General features: G+C 43.2%; 1 long non-coding RNA gene across 1 annotated transcript in view; it reads left to right on the plus strand.

Moving 5' to 3' along the window:
• LOC122798857 overlaps nt 1-19,046 on the plus strand; it is a 272,374-nt gene extending 253,328 nt beyond the window's left edge. The window contains exon 3 of the long non-coding RNA XR_006364314.1: nt 18,975-19,046. This is a non-coding gene — a long non-coding RNA (uncharacterized LOC122798857). The remainder of the gene's footprint in view (nt 1-18,974) is intronic.
• The last annotated feature ends 687 nt before the right edge of the window (nt 19,047-19,733 follow it).

Below are 19,733 nucleotides of genomic sequence, written 5' to 3' on the forward strand. Positions count from 1 at the left end.
GATCTAGACGTGGCAGGGGCAGAGCTCACAGTACATTCAGGCCTAGAACTTGGAGTTCGCCTGCACAATCTGCGGGTGAGGGCAGGGGCCAGTCCTTTCGTAAACAGGCCCAATGACCTGCATTTTCAGCTGCCAGATTCTTCTTGCCTGGCAGCTCCTTTGGGAGGAAAGTTAGCACTTTTCAAGCAAAACTGGCTTTTAGTCACCCAGGACAAATGGGTATTGGACATTATAAACCGAGGCTACAAGTTCTATTTCCATACATTGCCTCCTTTCAAAGGCATGCCAGACGTTCCTCCTCGGCAAAGGATAGAGGCTCACAAGCAGATTTCTTTACTTCTTCAGATAGGAGCTATACAGCCAGTTCCTCTGTCAGAAGTGGGCCTAGGATTTTATTCTCGCCTGTTTCTAGTACCAAAGAAAGGGAACACGTGGAGACCAATTTTGGATTTATCTATCCTCAACACTTATCTGGACATTCCAAAGTTCAAAATGCTGACGTTACAACAGCTTTTACCTCTGTTGGGAAAAGATCACTGGATGGTTACTCTGGATCTCAAAGAGGCTTATCTTCATGTTCCTATCAGGCCCAGTTGCAGGAGGTACCTGCGTTTTCGGGCTGGAAATTTACATTATCAGTTCTCTGCATTGCCCTTTGGCTTATCTACTGCGCCCAGAGTGTTCACAAAGGTTCTGGCTCCAGTGATAGCCTTTTTCAGGTTAAGAGGAATACAGATTTATCCTTATTTGGACGATTGCCTGATTATTGCACAAGACAGGGACGGACTTCTTCATCATCTACAGTATGTGATGGTAGTGTTAAGATGCCTAGGGTATTCTGTGAACGAAACAAAATCCAGTCTAGTACCCTCTCAGGACATGTGCTTTCTGGGTGTGAGACTGAATACAGCTTCCCAGATGGCTTTTTTGACCCCGGACAAACAAAGAAGCCTTTCTCTTTATTTCCATCAAATGTCTCTACAGTCCAGGCTGACTGCAAGGACAGTCCTTCAAGCCTTGGGATTCATGGCATCTTGTATTCTGGTGCTTCCCAATGCCAAACTGCATATGAGGAAGCTTCAATGGTATCTCAAAAATGTATGGACACAACACTGCCAAGATCTAGACACTGTCATTCCGATAATACCTTGCATTCAGAAGGAATTTTTGTGGTGGGCTCAGGAATGTCACCTAAACAAGGGACTCTCTGTGACCCGACCAGAGGCGAGTCAGATTCTAACGACAGATGCCTCGGACAAGGCTTGGGGAGCACACCTCAATGGAAAATGGGTGCAAGACACGTGGCCTGTCAGACTTCAACATTTGCATATCAACTTGAAGGAGATGTTAGCAGTCCAATTTGCATTGATGGCTTTCAAGGATTTACTTCACCCAGGGCAGGTGTTGATTCAAACAGACAACACTACTGTCATGTGGTACATCAACAAGCAAGGGGGAACCCATTCGTACCCTCTTTACAGGCAAGCGATGATTTTGTGGGAGACTGCTCTCAGTTTACACCTCAATCTTCAGGCAAGGTTTCTACCAGGAGCACAGAACTCCTTAGCAGATGTGTTGAGCAGACAAATAGTGAATCCTCACGAGTGGAAACTGGATCCTCATGTATTTCAAAAGTTAACAGTGTTATGGGGAACTCCAGACATAGATCTGTTCGCTTCTCCACTAAATTACCAGTTGCCAAAGTTTTGCACAAAAATGTTTCATCCCACAGCTTGGAAGGTGGATGCTCTTTCATTCAGTTGGAGCAATCTTCATGTCTATGCCTTTCCACCTCTGCCTCTCATTCCCAAGGTACTCTTGAAGGCCAGAAAAGACAAGCCATCCATGATTCTGATAGCGCCGGATTGGCCTCGACAGCATTGGTACCCTCTACTGAGGAGTTTAGTACGGGAGCCTCCATGGCCTCTGCCTTTGATTCCGCATCTTTTGTCTCAGGAAGGCAATCACTTCCTCAATGTCAAGATTCAGTCTCTGCATCTAACAGCCTGGCATATTCTGTTTTAGACCCTGGAGGGTCTCAGCTTCCACAACAAGTTTTGAATGTTATTTTGGAGGCCAGAAGGCCTAGTACAAGGAAAGTTTACGCTGATAAATGGAGGAGATTTTTATTTGGAGCAAAGCGAAGGACTTTGATGTTTCCAAGCCTGATTTAAGTGTTTCTCTTCAATATCTTACTGAGTTATTGGACAAGGGTTTGTCTTTCTCCTCGATAAAGGTTCATGCTGCAGCCATTTCTGCTCACTATGACTGTGACCCTCCTTTATTTTCTCATCCTTTGTTTAAGCAATTTCTTAGAGGGGCAAAGAACATAAGACCCCACGTAGAGCTCCTACTCCTGCTTGGGATCTCAATTTTGTGTTGGAAAAACTTACTCTACAACCTTTTGAGCCTGCAGCTACTGCCGAGTTAAACTATTTATCATGGAAGACTGCTTTTTTGTTGGCCATTACCTCTGCAAGAAGGGTTTCTGAATTACAGGCCCTTATGGCAGTGGAACCTTTCCTGATTTTTCATAAGGATAGGGTATCTTTGCGTACTAATCCTTCCTTTATGCCTAAAGTGGTTTCTAGTGTGGCCTTGAACCAAACTATTCATTTGCCTACTTTTTATGCAAACCCCCAAAATAAAGGGGAGAAGATTTTGCATACTTTGGATATTCACAGACAGTTGCGTTATTATTTGAGCAGAACCAAGGGGTTCAGGCAGTCTCAGCAGTTGTTTGTTTCTTTTGCTTTGGGTTCTCAGGGAAAACCTGTTTCGAAACAAACTATTTCTAAATGGATTGGTTTTTGTATTTCTTTCTGTTATTCCCATCATGGTAAGGAGATTCCAGCTGGAATCAGACCTCATTCCACTAGAGCTACTGCCACTTCTACTGCCTTTCTAAGGGGGGTAGCTACAAAAGATATTTTGGAAGCAGCCACTTGGAGTTCAGTTCACACTTTTTCTAAACATTACCACCTTCCTCTTTATTCTAAGTCTAGGGCTGGATTTGCCACTGCAATATTACAGGGCATTTTAGCAGCCCCTAATGCTTTATGATTTTGCCATCCTCCCTTTACCTCTGCTTTGGGATTCTACCCATATGTAATGACTGCAGCAATGTGAGATGAAGAACATAGAATAGTTTTGTACCTACCATAAATGTAGATGTTCGAAGATCCACATTGCTGCAGTCCAATTTACCCTCCCTCCTTCCCCTCTGTAGTTTGGCATGGCTATATGGTTTGGGGGTTGGTGGTTGTTGGGCATGTTTTTGGGAGGTATCCTGTTTTTGGGCTGTGGCCTTTCTTTTTAGGGCCTTCTGACATCTGGGGCAAGAAAAGACTGAGGATATGACGTCGGTCATGCGCTTTTATACCCTGACGCTCTGATGTCAGATCTGAGCGCCCATGACCGACGTCAGCCTAATACTTTGGTATTCGGGCCGACCGAGGACAGCGGACTACCCATATGTAAGGAATGCAGCAATGTGGATCTTCGAACATCTACATTTATGGTAGGTACAAAACTGTACTTTTCTAATGTTCTAGTATTACAACCCCTTTCCTTGAAGGCATGTTCAATATTCTTAAGTTCAATCATGTTAAGATTATCAGTATTTAAGCATGCTACCATTGACATTTAGTTTTTAACAATGTTATTAAAACAAATGGAGGGTGTATACTTGTTCTATGTAGTTATATGCTGCATTTAATATTTTTTTGTATAGTGTTGTGTCTATTTTACCATTATCATCCTTGATTAATTTAATATCCAAAAAGTGTATCTCCTTATTGTATTTCCCTCTGTTCTCTGTTCCCAGTGTTCAGACCTCTCCTCCCTGTTTGGCTCCACCTCCGTAATCCTGTTCGATTCTGCATCCAGAGCCTCAGTCATCCTTTCCCCTGGGACAGCCAACCTGAACCAGTCTCCAGACCATCCAGCAGTGTGTTGTAATCTCTTTTGATGCCTCCCCAGAGCATCTCACCAAGGAGAAAGTGCAAAAGGAGGCATTTACACTGTCCGTAAGAGTCTGTCACCGAGGCCACTGACTTTGATGAAGGGGAAATGTCCTCCAGATCACCACCAAATGATATCTCATTTGGAGACATCATAGAACTTCTAAAACAAACAGGTGGTTGGTCCCCTGTTAACCCTTCCCAAGAGGAGTCAGCATTCCTGGAGGTCTTTGGCACTGGACCATCTACCTTCTGGGTGACTCTGCCCACTGATGAACTCATTGATTTAGTCTCTTGACAGGTGTGGAAAGAGCCTGACATGAATAAGCCTATTCCTGAGAGACCATATGAGATCCTGGTACCACGTGGAGTAAAGACGTACCTGTTGATGACATAGTCGTAGTGGCGGCCACTAAGAAGGAGCTGGTAAAACAAAGTTCCTCTACCCAACCCCCACCAGCGGGGAGTCTAGGGCGCTGGACATGTTTGGGAATCATATCTTCAGTGACCTTCTCCCTTAGGTCACTGAATTGTTTACACATTTTATGAGACTTCAGCGAGATTTGAGTACAGAACTTTCCAAATCCCTTTCTGGGACACATCCTGCAAGGTAAAGAGCACTATTTCCTAGCAGTTGGCTGCCCTTCTGTGTATTTAAACTTGTCCATTAGGCTTATCTCCCACACAGCTGAAGGTACATCACAGGTGGTGGGTTCAGGCATTTCTATCAGAAGACATGCCTGAATGCACTTATGTGATTTTGTGAAACCCTACCAATCTTCTTTCATCAATGCTGCCTTTGATGGAACCTCTTATTTGGCCCCAAAGTAAAAGATATGCTCTCTAGATGTGAGCAGGAAGGGAAAACTGTGTCTTCTGTAAGTGTTTATTTTTTGACTTCTCAATGGACCTTTTCTAGGAACTAATGAGGTAGACAGAAAATTTCAAAAGCTCCCAGGGTCCCTTCCAAGATCCATGTGGAGATGGTTTCCCCCAGGGGCAGAGTTGGGAACTCAGATTGAAGACGCCATCCCTATGGCAGAGGTAGTCCACAAAGTCAAGGATCTAGGGATACTTCTCTAACAGATCCTGCCAGTGCTCCTGAAAGGAGGCTCGACTCTCCATCTTTGGAGGCAGTGGGGAGTCATTTTTCCCAGCACCAAAGAGCCTAGTTAGAAATTACAAAAGATTCATGTGAGGAGGATAATATCCAGAGGTTATATAATACCATTTTCCTATCCACCCCACTAGCATCAAACAAAAGTCCCAGTGTCCCACCCAGTCAGAGGGAAGCAGCAAAACTAAAAATAAACTAGCTGCTAGAAAATAATTCTCCAAGAGGTCCCCCCCAGACCAGAAAGAGTCCAGAACTTATTCAAGATTCTATTTTAGTGCCAAAAAAGACAGGGGTCAGGAAATCAATCTTGGATGTCAGCAAATTAAATTGATTGGTTTGGCATATAAAGTTCTGGATGGTCACAGTTTAGTCCATTCTGCAGTATCTGCACAAGGATGACTGGATATGCCTGATAGATTTTCAGGATGCTTACTATCACATCAAAATGAACAGATGATCCAGAAGATATCAGTGCTTTCAGTTTGGAGCCAGTCATTACCAATTCAGAGCACTGCCATTTGGTCTCACCACAACCCCCAGGGTGTTTACCAAGTACATGGCACTAGTTGCAGCTCACTTGAGACTGCAGGGATTTTGAGTGTTTCCATATCTGGACAACTGGCTCCTGACTGCTTCAACCAGGCATTAACTAATTCAAACGGGACTACTTACTGCATTTCTGCTCTTATCTGGAGATTTCTGGCAGTTACACAATTCTCACCTCAATCCATCTCAGACTCTGGAATTCATCAATTCTCTTTTCAATACAGTCACTCAAATAACTTCTTTCCCTCTGTCTCAAATTCAGACATTTAATTCCCAGGTCAAAAAGATCATTCAAAGCTCTTCTTTCTTAGCTCGTCTTGTATTCCAAGGATTGAGATCCATGTCACCGGCAATCACTCTTGTACCACTGACAAGGTACCATATGAGGATCCTTTAATGGACACCTGCATCTCTATAGTTTGTTCTCCAATAACTTTTATCCAGTCATGTCAAAATCATGCACGCTTGCAAGAACTACCTTCTGTGGTGGATCCAGTTCAAGCTAATACAAGAAAGCTGTCCCTTTGTTCTTCCTCAACCGAAGACCCAGGGACGTCTCTCAAATCCGGTGGGAGGGTCACTTCTTGGAAAGAATGGTCCAAGGCACACAGCCCCCTAAAGAGGCCAAAACGCATATCAGTCCTGGAGATGAGAGCTTTCCTAGCACTGCAGGCCTTCCAAGACTCTCTGCCAACCAGGACTTTTGTGATTTAGACAGACAGTATGTCATTGATCTGGTATGTCAACAGACAAGGGGGAACCAGATCTTACCCCCTTTGTTGAAATACTATAAGAGTATGGCAGTGGGCGATCTCATCCAAATGCTTTCTGATAGCAACACACAGTCCAGGGAAGTCCAGTGTGATTGCAAACAAGTTAAGCAGGTCTATTCTAATACTTCACAGGTGGTCTCCCAACATGAAGGTGGTGGAGAGGATTTTCCATCAATGGGGCCAGCCATGCTGGGATCTCTTTGCATCTCCCCTCAAGAACAAGTTGAGCAGGTTCTTTGCCCTGATTCATGCTTGGCCCCCTAGTCTCCTGTACGCTTACCCTCCAATTCCCCTCATTCACAAATTTCTCCAGAAGGCATCTTGATTGAAGAGCACAGTTATACTCATTGCACCTTATTGGCCTCAACAGATACAGTTTCCCTTCCTTTGGTCTCATCTGGGGAATTTTCATAGGTTAGTACTAGGCTAACTGCCCTTGTAGGCCATTTTAAGCCTAGCCAATTACCCCATGGGAGAATCAAACCTTGCACCTCATGTCTGTAAGGTAAAAACCTTAACGATCACACCAGCCTCCCTTCTTCTACATCAGCCCGTGGAATCTGTATCCAACTCCAGACCTACTGTCTCAGCCAACACACATGACTCATCCAGACATTTAGGTTTCAAGCTGACTGTATGGGTTCTTCAGTTCCGTTAATTGCTAGATAGCCCAGACAGCCCTCCCGTCTCCATTACATTCTTTTATAGTCCCACAAAGCTTCCACCAGAAAAATTTGCAAATGGAAATGGAAAAGATTTGTTTTTTGGGCACATAAAAAGAATCTAGACTCATTTTCAGCACTGATTTTCTAAAATTCTTGACTTATTTTAGCTACAATTTTCAGTGCTGCTCAACTGTCAAGAGTACAATTAGCAGCCATTTTCAACTTTCATATGGGAGTAAATAGTTTTACCTTAGCTTCCTCCAAGCATTGCAAAGCCTTTCTCAGAGGAACATACCTACTTAGACCTCCTTTAAAGGATCCTGCTCTCCCTTGGGATTTAAATAGAATTTTACAGGCCTTAACCCAACCCACCTTGAACCTTCAGCTAAGTGTGAACTAAAATTTTTGACCTGGAAATTTTTTTTCCTAGTTGCTATTACTTCTACCAGAAGAGTGTCTGAACTTCAGGCTCTGTTGTATCTTTATGAATCAATCCTTCCTTTCTACCTAAGGTGGTGTCAGAATCCCATATTAATTAGGTTATCATCCTTACAGTCTTTCTTCCACATTTCTCAAACAGAGGAGAATATTTGATGTTAAGTTGTCCAATCTCGCCTTCGTTCTTGCTGGATGGGTTTGGAGCGGATCCTCGGCTCCAACTCGGCCACTTACTATAGCACGAGAGCTCTTTACTGGCTCGAGGCTACTGCTTATCCCAGAATGCTCAGCATCAGCTACCCAGATCTCATTTGCCGCTTTAGCTATGAGGTTGCAATCAATACTGGCTCAGGCTTAGTATAACTTTTTTTCTCTATTAAATTCAAATATTTTTCTTAAATTTTGATATACATTTTCTCTCTTATACTAGTTTGTACATTTCTTTTATTGTAAACCCCTTATCTCGTCCTAGTGGTGTTTTTTGTGTGCTGTGTTGGCCATCGTCCCTTAGTCGCTAGACCTTCTATTATTCTCTGAACTCGTTTAACTTAGAGAGTGCTTTCCCTCTCCCCCTTATGACAGCCATTTAAGTTAGAGGCTCTCCTTTAAGGTCTTTATTAAATTTTAGTTTATTATTGTAGTTTGTCTTTTATTGTAAAATGTCTAAGGAAGTTAAAACCTCTGGTTTTAAAAAGTGTGACTCATGCTGTCAGAAGATGTCTCTGACAGATGAGAACACTAGTTGTGTTTACTGTTTGGGGGCTCTGCACCTGCAGGACTCTTGTGCTATTTGTCATGCTTTTAGTCCAAGGGTCCTCCAGGAGTGGAAAAACAAGCTTATCCTCCGTGGATTGTTAAAACAGGATTCTCCAGCTAAAGCATCTCAGCCAGTGAAACCTTTGCAACCAGTCAAGCCGTCGGCTGCATGTTCGTAACTGACCTGTGAGCTTGACAAACCAAGTGTGTCGGTGCCTTCTGGCACTGACAAGACTACCCCTCCGTCAGCTCCAATTGTTACTTTGGAGTTATCTTGGAGCCACAAACGAGCTAGGTCTCCTTCATTGGAGCCGATTCGCTCAGTGCCACAATCACCCTTACTTCAAAGCAAGACCAGTCATCGCTCATCTTCCCACTCCTCTCGATCCTTGAAGTTATCGGATCAGGAGGTGGAGAGAGTGGTCAGTAGGTTGCTGAAGTCACAGGCCCTTGCTAAAATGCTTTCGAGCCCGCATCAACAGGCTTCGGCTCCATCTGCTTCGATTTCGATTCCTCCTCCGAGTATGCTTAGTTCGGAGCTGGAGTCCATGGATGCTCCGATAGTGGTTACTTCGGCTCCGATGACATCCTCTTCGGCTCTGACATTGGCTCCGATTACCTCGGTTCTTCCTCCCATCGAGATATTTGGGCACCGAAGCTCTCTTATCGGCTCCGAGGGGGGAAGTGGCATCGGACCCTTGTCTGACCCCGTTCTCCCTCTCGGAGCTTTGGCTCAGTTGAGCTCGGCTACCACATCGGCCTTGTTGCCGTCACCCTCGGTGCAGGGTGGGATTCCTGTCTCTTCGGAGCTGGAGCCCTCCTTGTGTCAAGACCGTGATGCCTTCGAGGTCATGCGGAGAGTGCTGTCCCCACAGATGGCCCCACTATCTGTTCCATCGGCTCCGTCCCCCTCAGTGCCTGTGACAGCCTCTGCTCCTCCTCCTGCCCCAAAGCATAGGGAACCTATGCCCCAGGACACCCCATTGGGTGAAACCTCTTCTTCCGAAACCTCCCCGGAGCATTCTGAGCAGGCTTTCTGGAAGAAAATGTGGAAGTGGAAGCACCTAGACTCCCCTGCATCTGTCACCTCGGCTACAGACCTAGATGAATCGGAGGGGTCCCCAAGGTCCCCCTCTGAAGAGGTTTCCTTTTCAGACATCCTTGAGATTCTCAGGCAGAGGCATAGCTGGACATCCCTAGCCCCCTCCGAGGACGAGTCTGTATACCTGGACGCATTTGCTTCTTGACCTTCCACCTCCTGGGTGTCTCCGCCTTTTGATCCACTCATGTCTGTAGTGTCTTGAAAGGCTTGGTCAGCGCCAGACTCCATGGAACCTATCCCAAGGAGACCCAATAAATCCATCACAGCTCCCCAAGACAAACAATTCTTGACCAAAGGTGTCCCAGTTGATGCCATGGTGGTAACAGCAGCCACAAAGACAGAGTTAGCTGAAACCTCCTCATCTGTCCATCCACCGAATAAAGACTCTCGTACGATGGACAGATATGGGAAGTGAATGTTTTCATCAGTGACCTTCTCCCTTAAGTCCCTGAACTATCTTTCCCATTTTACTAGGTTTGAGAGGGCTCTCCTAAAAGAGCTTGGAGATACCCGTCAAGATCCCACAGCTGAGGGAGCTTCAGCCAAGGTAGCTACCCAGCTGGCGACTCTTAATTCAATAGTCAACTCCTCCATGAGGCTTATTTCATACGCAGCCGATGGAGCAAGTAGAGCTGCAGGTACAGGAGTGGCTCTTAGGAGACATTCTTGGCTGCGGCTGTGTCAGTTTGCGGAACCTTTCAGAGCGTCATTCACCAATACCCCCTTTGATGGCTCCTCTCTCTTTGGGCCTCAGGTGAAAGACACGCTTACCAGGTGCCAGCAGGAAGGCAAGATTCTCTCTGATGTCGGAGTCTGTTTTTCCACTCCTACCAGACCATACCCAAAGGGTCAGAAGGGTGGAAAGATGTGGTTTCAAAAATCCCAGGCACCCTTGCCTGATGCACGTGGTGAATTTTCCCCCAGGGGCAGAGGGGAAAATAATAACAATGGCAGACACTGCCCTCGTGGCAGAGGGGGTCCGTAAAATCAGGGTGACAGAGATACATTCTCTTCCAAACCCTATCAACATCCCTGAAGGGATGCCCGACAGCTCAACTCTGGAGGCAGTCGGGGGAAGGCTTTCATTGTACCCAATCACCTGGCAAAATATTACAAAAGACAAATGGGTACTAGCCATTATATCCAGAGGTTACAAGATTCCATTTTATCCACCCCCTTTTGTTTCAAAAAAATCCATCCCAGATGTTCCACCCAATCTAAGGGATCAGGCAGTCACAGAAGTTTCAAGACTGCTAGAAAAAAGAGCCATCCAGGAAGTCCCCGCAGACGAAGTAGGATCCGGAACTTACTCAAGATTCTTTTTAGTGCCCAAAAAGACAGGGGACTGGAGACCAATTCTGGATCTCAGCAGGCTAAACAAATTTGTACAAAAAAAAAAAGTTCCAGATGGTAACACTGCAGTCCATTCACCCCTTTCTGGGTCAGTACAATTGGATGTGCTCCATAGATCTTCATGACGCGTACTATCATATAAAAATGGACAGACGGTTCAGGAGATTTCTACGCTTCCGGCTAGGGGGCCAGTCATTAACAATTCAGAGCTCTGACCGTTGGTCTCACCACAGCCCCCAGGGTGTTCACCAAATGCATGGCAGTAGTCATGACTCACCTGAGATGTCTAGGATTCCAGGTGTTTCCTTATTTGGACGACTGGCTCCTCACTGCTACCACCAGGCAACAACTTATAGAGGCATGAGATTACACCATCCAATCCTGTGCTCAACTAGGCATCACGATAAACTTCGAAAAATCTGCCTTGTTGCCCTGTCAATCTATTACATACATAGGAGCAGAGCTAAACACAAGAAAAATGATTGTAAAATTACCTCAGGAAAGTATCCATTATTGAAAGATAGGTGTCACTTCTCCTGAGGAGCAAAAGAATTCAAGTCAAATATGTTCTTCAAGCTCTAGGGTCCATGGCAGCAGCCATTCTTCTAGTTCCCTTAGCACGCTTTCACATGAGAATCCTTCAGTGGCTTCTTTTCACACAATGGTCTTTCCAGGAATTACCCATGTCTCACATGATAGGTTCATAGGTTCATAGGTTTATACTAGGCTATCTGCCCTAAGGCATTTATAAGCCTAGCCCAAAGTTTTGTGGCTTACGCCACCCCTTATGTTAAAAAATACTGTGCCCATTAGTTTGTTGTGCCTCTGTCCAGCAGTGACAAAGAGATGATTCCTGGGGTAAACCTACGATCTCCCATCCACCGGTCAAGATTTCTCTTGAACAGAGCCAGCGAGGTGCTCTGTCTCACATGGACCGGGATTTTATTCCACAGCATATGGAGTCTCTGGGTGACAAATCTATCCCTCCAGCATGTCCTATTTATATCCGTGCTAAGGTTTAAGTCGCTTGCTCTAGTGGATCTGGTAGATTTGGATTTTTTGAGGTGGAGCATGTCCATTAATCCCGGGTTGGACATGGCCTTGTATGTCAGGCACAGGTCACCTCTGAGCAGGCGGTATGCGACTGAATAGAGCTGGAGTTTCTTCAGTCTGGCAGCATATGACAGATTTTGGAGTCCCTTTATCCTTTTGATGAGGAACTTTTGGGGTCTCTCCAATTGCTGCAGGTGTCGGGTGAGATACATCCCGAATGGGGCATTGTACTCGATCATTGGTCTGATAAGTGAAGAGTACAGGGGAACAATGACCTCACTTGATCTGGATGTGAATCCCTTCATGATCAGGTGGGCAATGTAGAAGGTCTTTCTAACCACTTTAGCAATGTGAGTGTCAAAAGAAAGGATACTGTCAACCTGGGTCCCCAGGTCCCTAATTACAGAATCTTGCAAAGGACACCTTTCCTGGTGGATGGTCTCCCCACTAGTTACCGAGGGCAGACCTTTCATGGAACCCCATCCGGTCACCACAGTGACCACGGACGCTTCCCTGATAGAGTGTGTGTGGGGGGAATTATCTAGGGAAGACAGTCCAAGGCATTTGGGAACCTCACGAGTACGACTTGCACATCAACGTCCTGGAGATGAGAGCGGTGCTCTTAGCGTTGCAAGCTCTTCAAGACTCTCTCCCTGCCGGGACTATTGCAATACAGACGGACAATATGTCAGTGGTTTGGTACATCAACAAACAGGGCGGAACCAGGTCTTATCCCTTGTGCCGAGAGGCCCTCAGAATGTGGCAATGGGCGATTTCCTCCCAACATTTTCTGACACCAACGCATATTCCTGGGACATCCAATGTAATAGTGGACAGGCTCAGCAGGGCTATCCTCATGCCTCACGAGTGGTCTCTGAAACAGGAAATTGTTGATCTTATTTTCTGCAAATGGGGCCAGCCTTGCTGCGATCTCTTTGCCTCTCCCCTCAACAACAAATGCAACAGCTACTTCTCTTTTATTCCTCCTCCAGGTCAGATACCCAGGGATGCTCTAGTCCACAGTTGGCCTCAGGGACTCCTTTATGCATTTCCCCCCTTCCCCCTAATTCCAAAAGTCATTCAGAAAGCAAAATCGTTGGGTTGCAAAATGATCCTCATTGCCCCCTATTGGCCTCGACAGATTTGGTTTCCGTTCCTTCACCCCCACCTTCTAGCCCAGCCTTGGATTCTGGACCCAGTACCGGATCTCCTGATTAATCAATCAGGCGGGCTACAGCAATCCCTCCAATCTCTCAAGCTCCCAGCTTGGTTACTCCACTTCCAATCCTAGCCAGGCTCCCCAATATTTTCCCAGCAGTGTGTGATATTATTGATGTTAAGTTGTCAATCTCGCCTTCATTCTTGCTTGATGGGTTCGGAGCCGATCCTCGGCTCCGACTCGGCACTTGCTTTAGCTCGAGAACTCCTTTTACCAGCTCGAGGCAGCCCCATATCCCATGATGCAAGGCAGTAAGTACCCAGATCTCGTTTGCCGCTTCGCTTGGGAGGTCTTCTTTTTACCAGCTCCTGGTAAGTTGTTTCACTTTGTGATTTTCAAGCCCCTTTTTAGTCAAAAACTAATTTTTTGATAGTTTAAATTTAATTTCTATCCCTTGCTGACAGAAATTCCCTGTCTTTTTTAAATTTTTCTTAGTTATCCCCTATCCCATCCCCCCCCTGTTAGGGTGTGTGTGTTGGTGTTTTTTATAGAATACCTCTTGGTATTTTGTGTAATTTAATTTATTTTTGACTGGTGTGTGTGTGTATTGTGTGTCGGCACCATGTCAAAGGAGAGGGTTTCAGGTTTTAAGAAGTGTGACTCGTGCTGTCAGAAAATGTCTCTGACAGACGGTCACACTTCTTGCCTGTATTGTCTGGGCCCTCTTCACCTGCAGGACTCCTGTGCTATTTGTCACTCCTTCAGCCAGAGAGTCCTGCAGGAGAGACATAACAAACTGGTTCTTAGGGGCCTTCTTAAGCCGGAGGGCTCTCCGGCTAAGTCGGCTCCACCGAAACCAGCAAGAGTTTCCAAGGCCCAGGCTTCTTTTTCTAAGCCTGCGGCCTCGGCTCCGACTCCTACTGAGTCGAGATCGGCTCCGGCTGGAGCCGATTCTGGCTTGACTAAGCCTTCGGCACCGATGGCTATCGGTGCCGAAACTGTATTGTCCACTTCGATGTCGGCTCCGATCGGCTCCGACACCCATGTGGCACAGGCATCGGTGTCGGCTCCGATCGGCTCCGACACCGTTACTTTGGTTACGAAGTAAATGCAAGCAAACCAAGAACACACGACTGACGACCGCTGGAGAAAGTAGATGAAGAGCAGGTTGTATGTGATAAAAAATCCACAAGTAAGCCGTTAACTAAAAGTTAACACTCTTTTATTCCACTCAGTAACGTTAAACACCAAACACAAACAGTGTTTTTCGTCCCAGTCACTACCGGAACTTCATCAGACAATTACTTCCTGTCATAACAGTACTTATATACAAAATAGTGCACCAGCATCATTGATTGAATTGTCAATTAAAAAAGGAATCAGTATGGAACATAATTAAGTTCCGTTTTTCTAAAAAACTCCAAACATTCTGATGTTCACGAATAACCAATAAAACTGACATGTACTGAAACCTAGTGTCAACATAAATCAACAATTATAAACATATGTATCAAAGTTAATTAGCTTCCTTTAAAACACTTTGATCCCAGTTAAGTTTTGTTGTTTAGGAAACAATTTCCATAGACAATAGTTCCCCATTTAAAACATTATAAATAAACACTCACTTTGCGGGTAAATCCCTATCTAAAAATTTATAAATAAAACCACGCTTAATATAGCATAAAAAATATACAGGCAAACAACCTGATCTCTCCGTACTCCAGAGATCCTCAATTCTACTCTGATCCGACAGGTTGCTTAGGCTAGTTGATACAACACTACATAATGGTTGCGCGAGTTAAATAATCTCATTCCAATACTGAGATCCGGTTGTCGAAAACGTAAAATGTATATGTCCTCAATTGCTCTGTCCTGCATCTACAATGACAAGCACCCCCATCTGGGAACGGCAGTCCTGTGCGCATGACAGTCCACTACGTCCCATAACATGCAAGCAAACTCGCCAAGCTTGCAAGTCACATCACCGGTTTCAATGCAACCTAACTTAGTGGATCGCAAGAGCCCCGCAACCCTATATTGCACCAAATGGCGCTGGGTTACTGTGGCTCAAATTGCGAAAACCAACTATCACAAAGTGTGTCAATAAATGTTTTATTTTTTACCTAAGTAACACTCCACTGCTTAAAAGAATGTTTTTATGTAAATAACCGCCCATGCATTGCATATTTTAAACAATGCGCTCAAGTTTGTAGCATTAATTGCTTATTGTTTTTCACTGTCCTACGATTTCAAATCTTTTCTCATAAAGCGTCTGCCAGTGTACTGTAAGTTACAGAAAAAATATGTGAAATGACCTGCAAAAATCGTTACCTACCATATATAGGTCCTATAAATATTGTCCAGGTGTACAACAATCACATATGAAAAAATCAAAACCTAAAAGTAGTCAGATCCCCCAAATTTCAACTAGTTGCTACCAGTGTGGACACATTACTGCCATACATACATAACCCTCCAAATAGGAGTCAATGGACTACAATAAGTCCACTGCATTAAAAAGTATATGTTTATATAACTATCCACCTGTGCATTGCGTGTTTTTTAACAATACGCTGAAGTTTGTAACAGTAAATTTCTTAATTATTTTTCACTGTCTTGCAGTTTTAAGTCTTTACTTATGTAGAGTCTAACAGTGTGTTGTAGGTTACAATAAACCCACCAGCGGGCATGCAAAAATCGTTGCCTACAGTGTACAGGTCCTATATATCTTGTCCGGGTAAGCGAACAATCAAAGGTAATGTTTGAACTTAGGGGTCATCAAGACCCCCGGTTTGCTACTGTTTGCTGCCAATGTGGGCACACTGATGCAATGCATAAGTTACCCTCAAAATGAAACAAAATAATATAAAGTACACCAAAATACAGCTGGATACTCATACCCACACCTCCCCATAGTGTATGTTCTTATAACATAGTCGATTACTAATGTTTACCTTGTTCAAAATGAAATTGAACAAGCAATAGAAAAATACTGTTTGTATATACTATTTGATGTAAGTGTGTTAAAAGATAATACTTTAATTATTCTAATTTTTGACCTAATCTAAATCCCTTTTCGTTACATTTTGTACTGTCAAAATTCTATGCTTTTAAAGTTTGACATGTACACTATGGTTAGTGTTGTTAAACTATAGTCTATATTTTGCTTCATTTTGATTTTGACTTTTAGTTCTATCTTAGTAAGTTCTTAATTTTTAAGATGCATGAAATAGAACAACTTTCATTTAGGCCTGGATGGGTGCATGCCATTAACCTAACTTGCCATTTCAATTCTCTTCTCTCTAAGTCTAATTTCAACATAATGTCATTCACCAACCCTTCCTCAGTAAAGTTTTTCCTAATTTGATCAATTACCATAAATTTGAATTTATGATCCGGATACTTTGTGCAGTGCCTAGCTAGGGCATTGTCATCCTTGTTTTTGGCAATTGCATAACAGTGCTCGTAAATCCTATCACGGAGTCGTCTATCGGTTTTGCCCACATAGAATGAAAAACATTCTGTGCACTGGGCCAGGTAGACTACTCCTTTAGAATTACAGTTGCACAGTGTGTTAACTTGGAAGGTTTCGTCTCTAATATTAAACCTTTCTGAAGTATTTATGTATGGACAGTATTTGCAACTCCCACATTTTGTTGTACCTCTTTTGAGTAGTTTAGTTTTACTTTTTGTTTCCAATAATTTTTTCAAGTTATAGCCCCTTCTATATGTAATAATTGGACCGTGGGCAAGGATGTGTGTTAAATCTTTATCTAATGACAATGACCGCCAGTACTTCCTAACTATATTGCCTATGTTTAATGCCTCAATACAGTATGTGAAAGTAAATGCAGTACTGAAATTTTCTTCAGTTTTGCCCTCCCTGTCACCAGATTCTTGTATTGTAACCATTGTAATTAATGAAGGAGTTTGGTCAGAGTTGCCGTTATACACTGAAGTAATGTTAGATTTAACTTGGCCGTTCAAGATAGGTGCATAAATGCCCCTATTTCTTTTTTCAATGACCTCCTCAAATATACCTTTTAGAAATGGGTCTGGGTAGCCCCTGTTTATGAACATCTCATGCAACAAATTACATTCTTCATTGAAGTCCTCATCGACTGTTACCATTCTAGCAGCCCTGACTAGTTGTCCTTTGACAACTGATTTCTTTTGATGGTGGGGGTGCATGCTGGTAAAGTGTAGGTAACTATTACAGTGAGTTTCTTTCCTGTGAATCTTCGCCGTGTATTTGTCCAGGTCTTTTGATAAACACACGTCAAGAAAGTTAATTGTACTACACTGAAAGTTTTTAGTAAACTTTAAAAAGTGTGTGGTTGAACTAAGGTAGTCCACTAGTTGGTTTGCATATTCTTCATCTCCCTTAATAATAATGAATATGTCATCCAAAAACCTTTTGTAACAAAGGATTTGGTTCATCCATACACTATTAAGTAGGTGTTCTTTTTCCCAAAATGCTAAAACCAAGTTGGCGAAACTCGAACCCATAGGGGAACCCATGGCTACCCCTACCTTTTGTCTAAAAAGCAAACCCTCAAAAAAGATAAAGTTGTTTGCTAAAATAATCTCCAATAGTTGTTCAACCAACAGACATTCATTGTCTTGTGCCCCCTTGCTCCGGATGAAATCTATGACCCACTCAGTCCCAATGGCATGTGGGATGCAAGAATATAGCTCACAGATGTCAACTGTTAGAACATTTCCTGATGCATTAAATGGTGTATTCTGAATGCATTCTAAGAAGGACCAAGAGTCCTTTAATATCTGTGTTTCTGATTCTACATATTTTTTAAGAATACAGTCCACCATCTTTGCAGATGGGTATGTTATGGACTGCCTTGCATCTACCAAAGCCCTAAATGGTGGATTAAGTACATTTTTATGTAACTTTGGTATACCAAAGATCTTAGGAATTCTGGGTGCCAACATCGTGATGTAGGTGTATTGATTGATGTTTATGATACCATCTGTGTAAAGGTCACTAAAGAACATTTTTATTCTGTTGTATGCTTGGTTGAGTTCGTTTCTGCTTGTCTCCTCATATGTATCGCTACCTAAAATTGAAACCATAATGTTTGAATAGTCACTATTATAAAACACTGCTATCCCCCCACCTTTGTCAGGTTTCATAAGCCTCAATGGTAATTCTCTAATTGTGTTCAGTAAATAAGTTTCTTCATTTGACATGTTAATTTTTTGGTCATTGTTGTTGGGATGTCTGTTAAGTTCCCTAAATTCACTAATACACAAGTGTTCAAATAAATTTAAGGTGTCGTTGTGAGGTGGGTTATAAGTGCTGGCTATCTTAAGTTCACTTGTATTGTAACTATTGTTACCAAACATGATGTTTAAATTTAATTTACGTGTGAACATTTTAAAATCTAAAATTAGTTCGGTAATATCACATTTTCTTGTTGGAACAAAAGTCATTCCCTTAGCAAACAATTCCACCAGTTTAGAATCAATATGACATTCAGTATAATTATAAACTTTGAAGTCATTTTTGATGTTTGATATAACTTCAAACAATCTTAATCCTGGTGTTGATTGTTGCTCCTGGTGTTGTATCTCCGTTTCTGACCGTGGGGGGGATTGGTTGTCCAATTGTTCCCTCTCCCCCCCTGGTAGTTTTTTTGTCCACCTTGGTTATGCCTGGTAACATTCCCAAACTGAACATTGTGACTTGTTTCCGGTTCGTTGTTAACATCATCAAAAGTTTCCTCATCCACGTACACATGGTCAAGGGGCGTTGCATAGGTATTTGTAGTAGATCTAACTGTCCCATGCCTGTTTTTGTTTTGCTGTTTTGGGTAACTGGGACCATTTGATTTTACTAAAGCATTGACTTTGTGAGTGGGTGGGGGTTTTGGAAAAGCTTCCCCTTCTCTATACGCTTTAAGGTCCCTCTGTAATTTTTTCAATTTGTTGCCCTTAAGTTTGACCATTTGTTGAGAAATACTGTTAAGAGTTCTGTCAAATTCAAATTTGTATCTACTGAAGTCCATATCGTTTTTTATCTCATTTTCCAGGTTGGAAATCTCATTGTTCAGATCTTCTAAAGAAATGGCATAATGCTTCATCATGCACCTTAGAATTTCCAGGCCTTGGTTGTTGTACAGTTCAGTCAAGTCATTAAAGAAATCAGAACCAAATACAAGACCAGTGGGGTAAGAAAAAAGCCTTAACCCCTTAGGCACAATTTTTTCTTGAACACATCTGTTTAGATAGTTTAATTCTAACTGTAGTTTTTTTGCTTTAAACAGTTTGTTGTCAAAGATCTTAAGTTTTTCAGTTAGATTGCCCATGTTTAAAATGTTATTAGACTGTTCTATACCTGTATTTTGTTCATCCATATTCAGTTCTGCATTCAACCATGACCTGATGTTAAAGTTGTTGTCCAAACTAATGGGCCTCCGTTCTATATGATCCACTGGCTGACGCTGTTCATTTTGAAACTTCCCCTGCCTTTGAGGAAGCTGTTGGTGATTACTGTTGGTATTGCTGGGTGAAGTAGAACCCCTCGAGTGTCCGCTGGAGTTGGAACTAGTAACATTATCAACCTTCTCCGATAAGCGGTCAAGGCGTACATTAATTAAGTTCAATAATTGAGTCAGGTTACCCTGTGATTGATTTTGGTCCCCTTCATCTTCCATCGCAAAAACGGCAGTCAAGGAAAAACAACAGCTACGAAGTAAATGCAAGCAAACCAAGAACACACGACTGACGACCGCTGGAGAAAGTAGATGAAGAGCAGGTTGTATGTGATAAAAAATCCACAAGTAAGCCGT

Source organism: Protopterus annectens, chromosome 3.part1 (genome assembly GCF_019279795.1).
Source record: "Protopterus annectens isolate FY-2018-M chromosome 3.part1, PAN1.0, whole genome shotgun sequence".
NCBI classification, from domain to species: Eukaryota; Metazoa; Chordata; order Ceratodontiformes; family Protopteridae; genus Protopterus; species Protopterus annectens.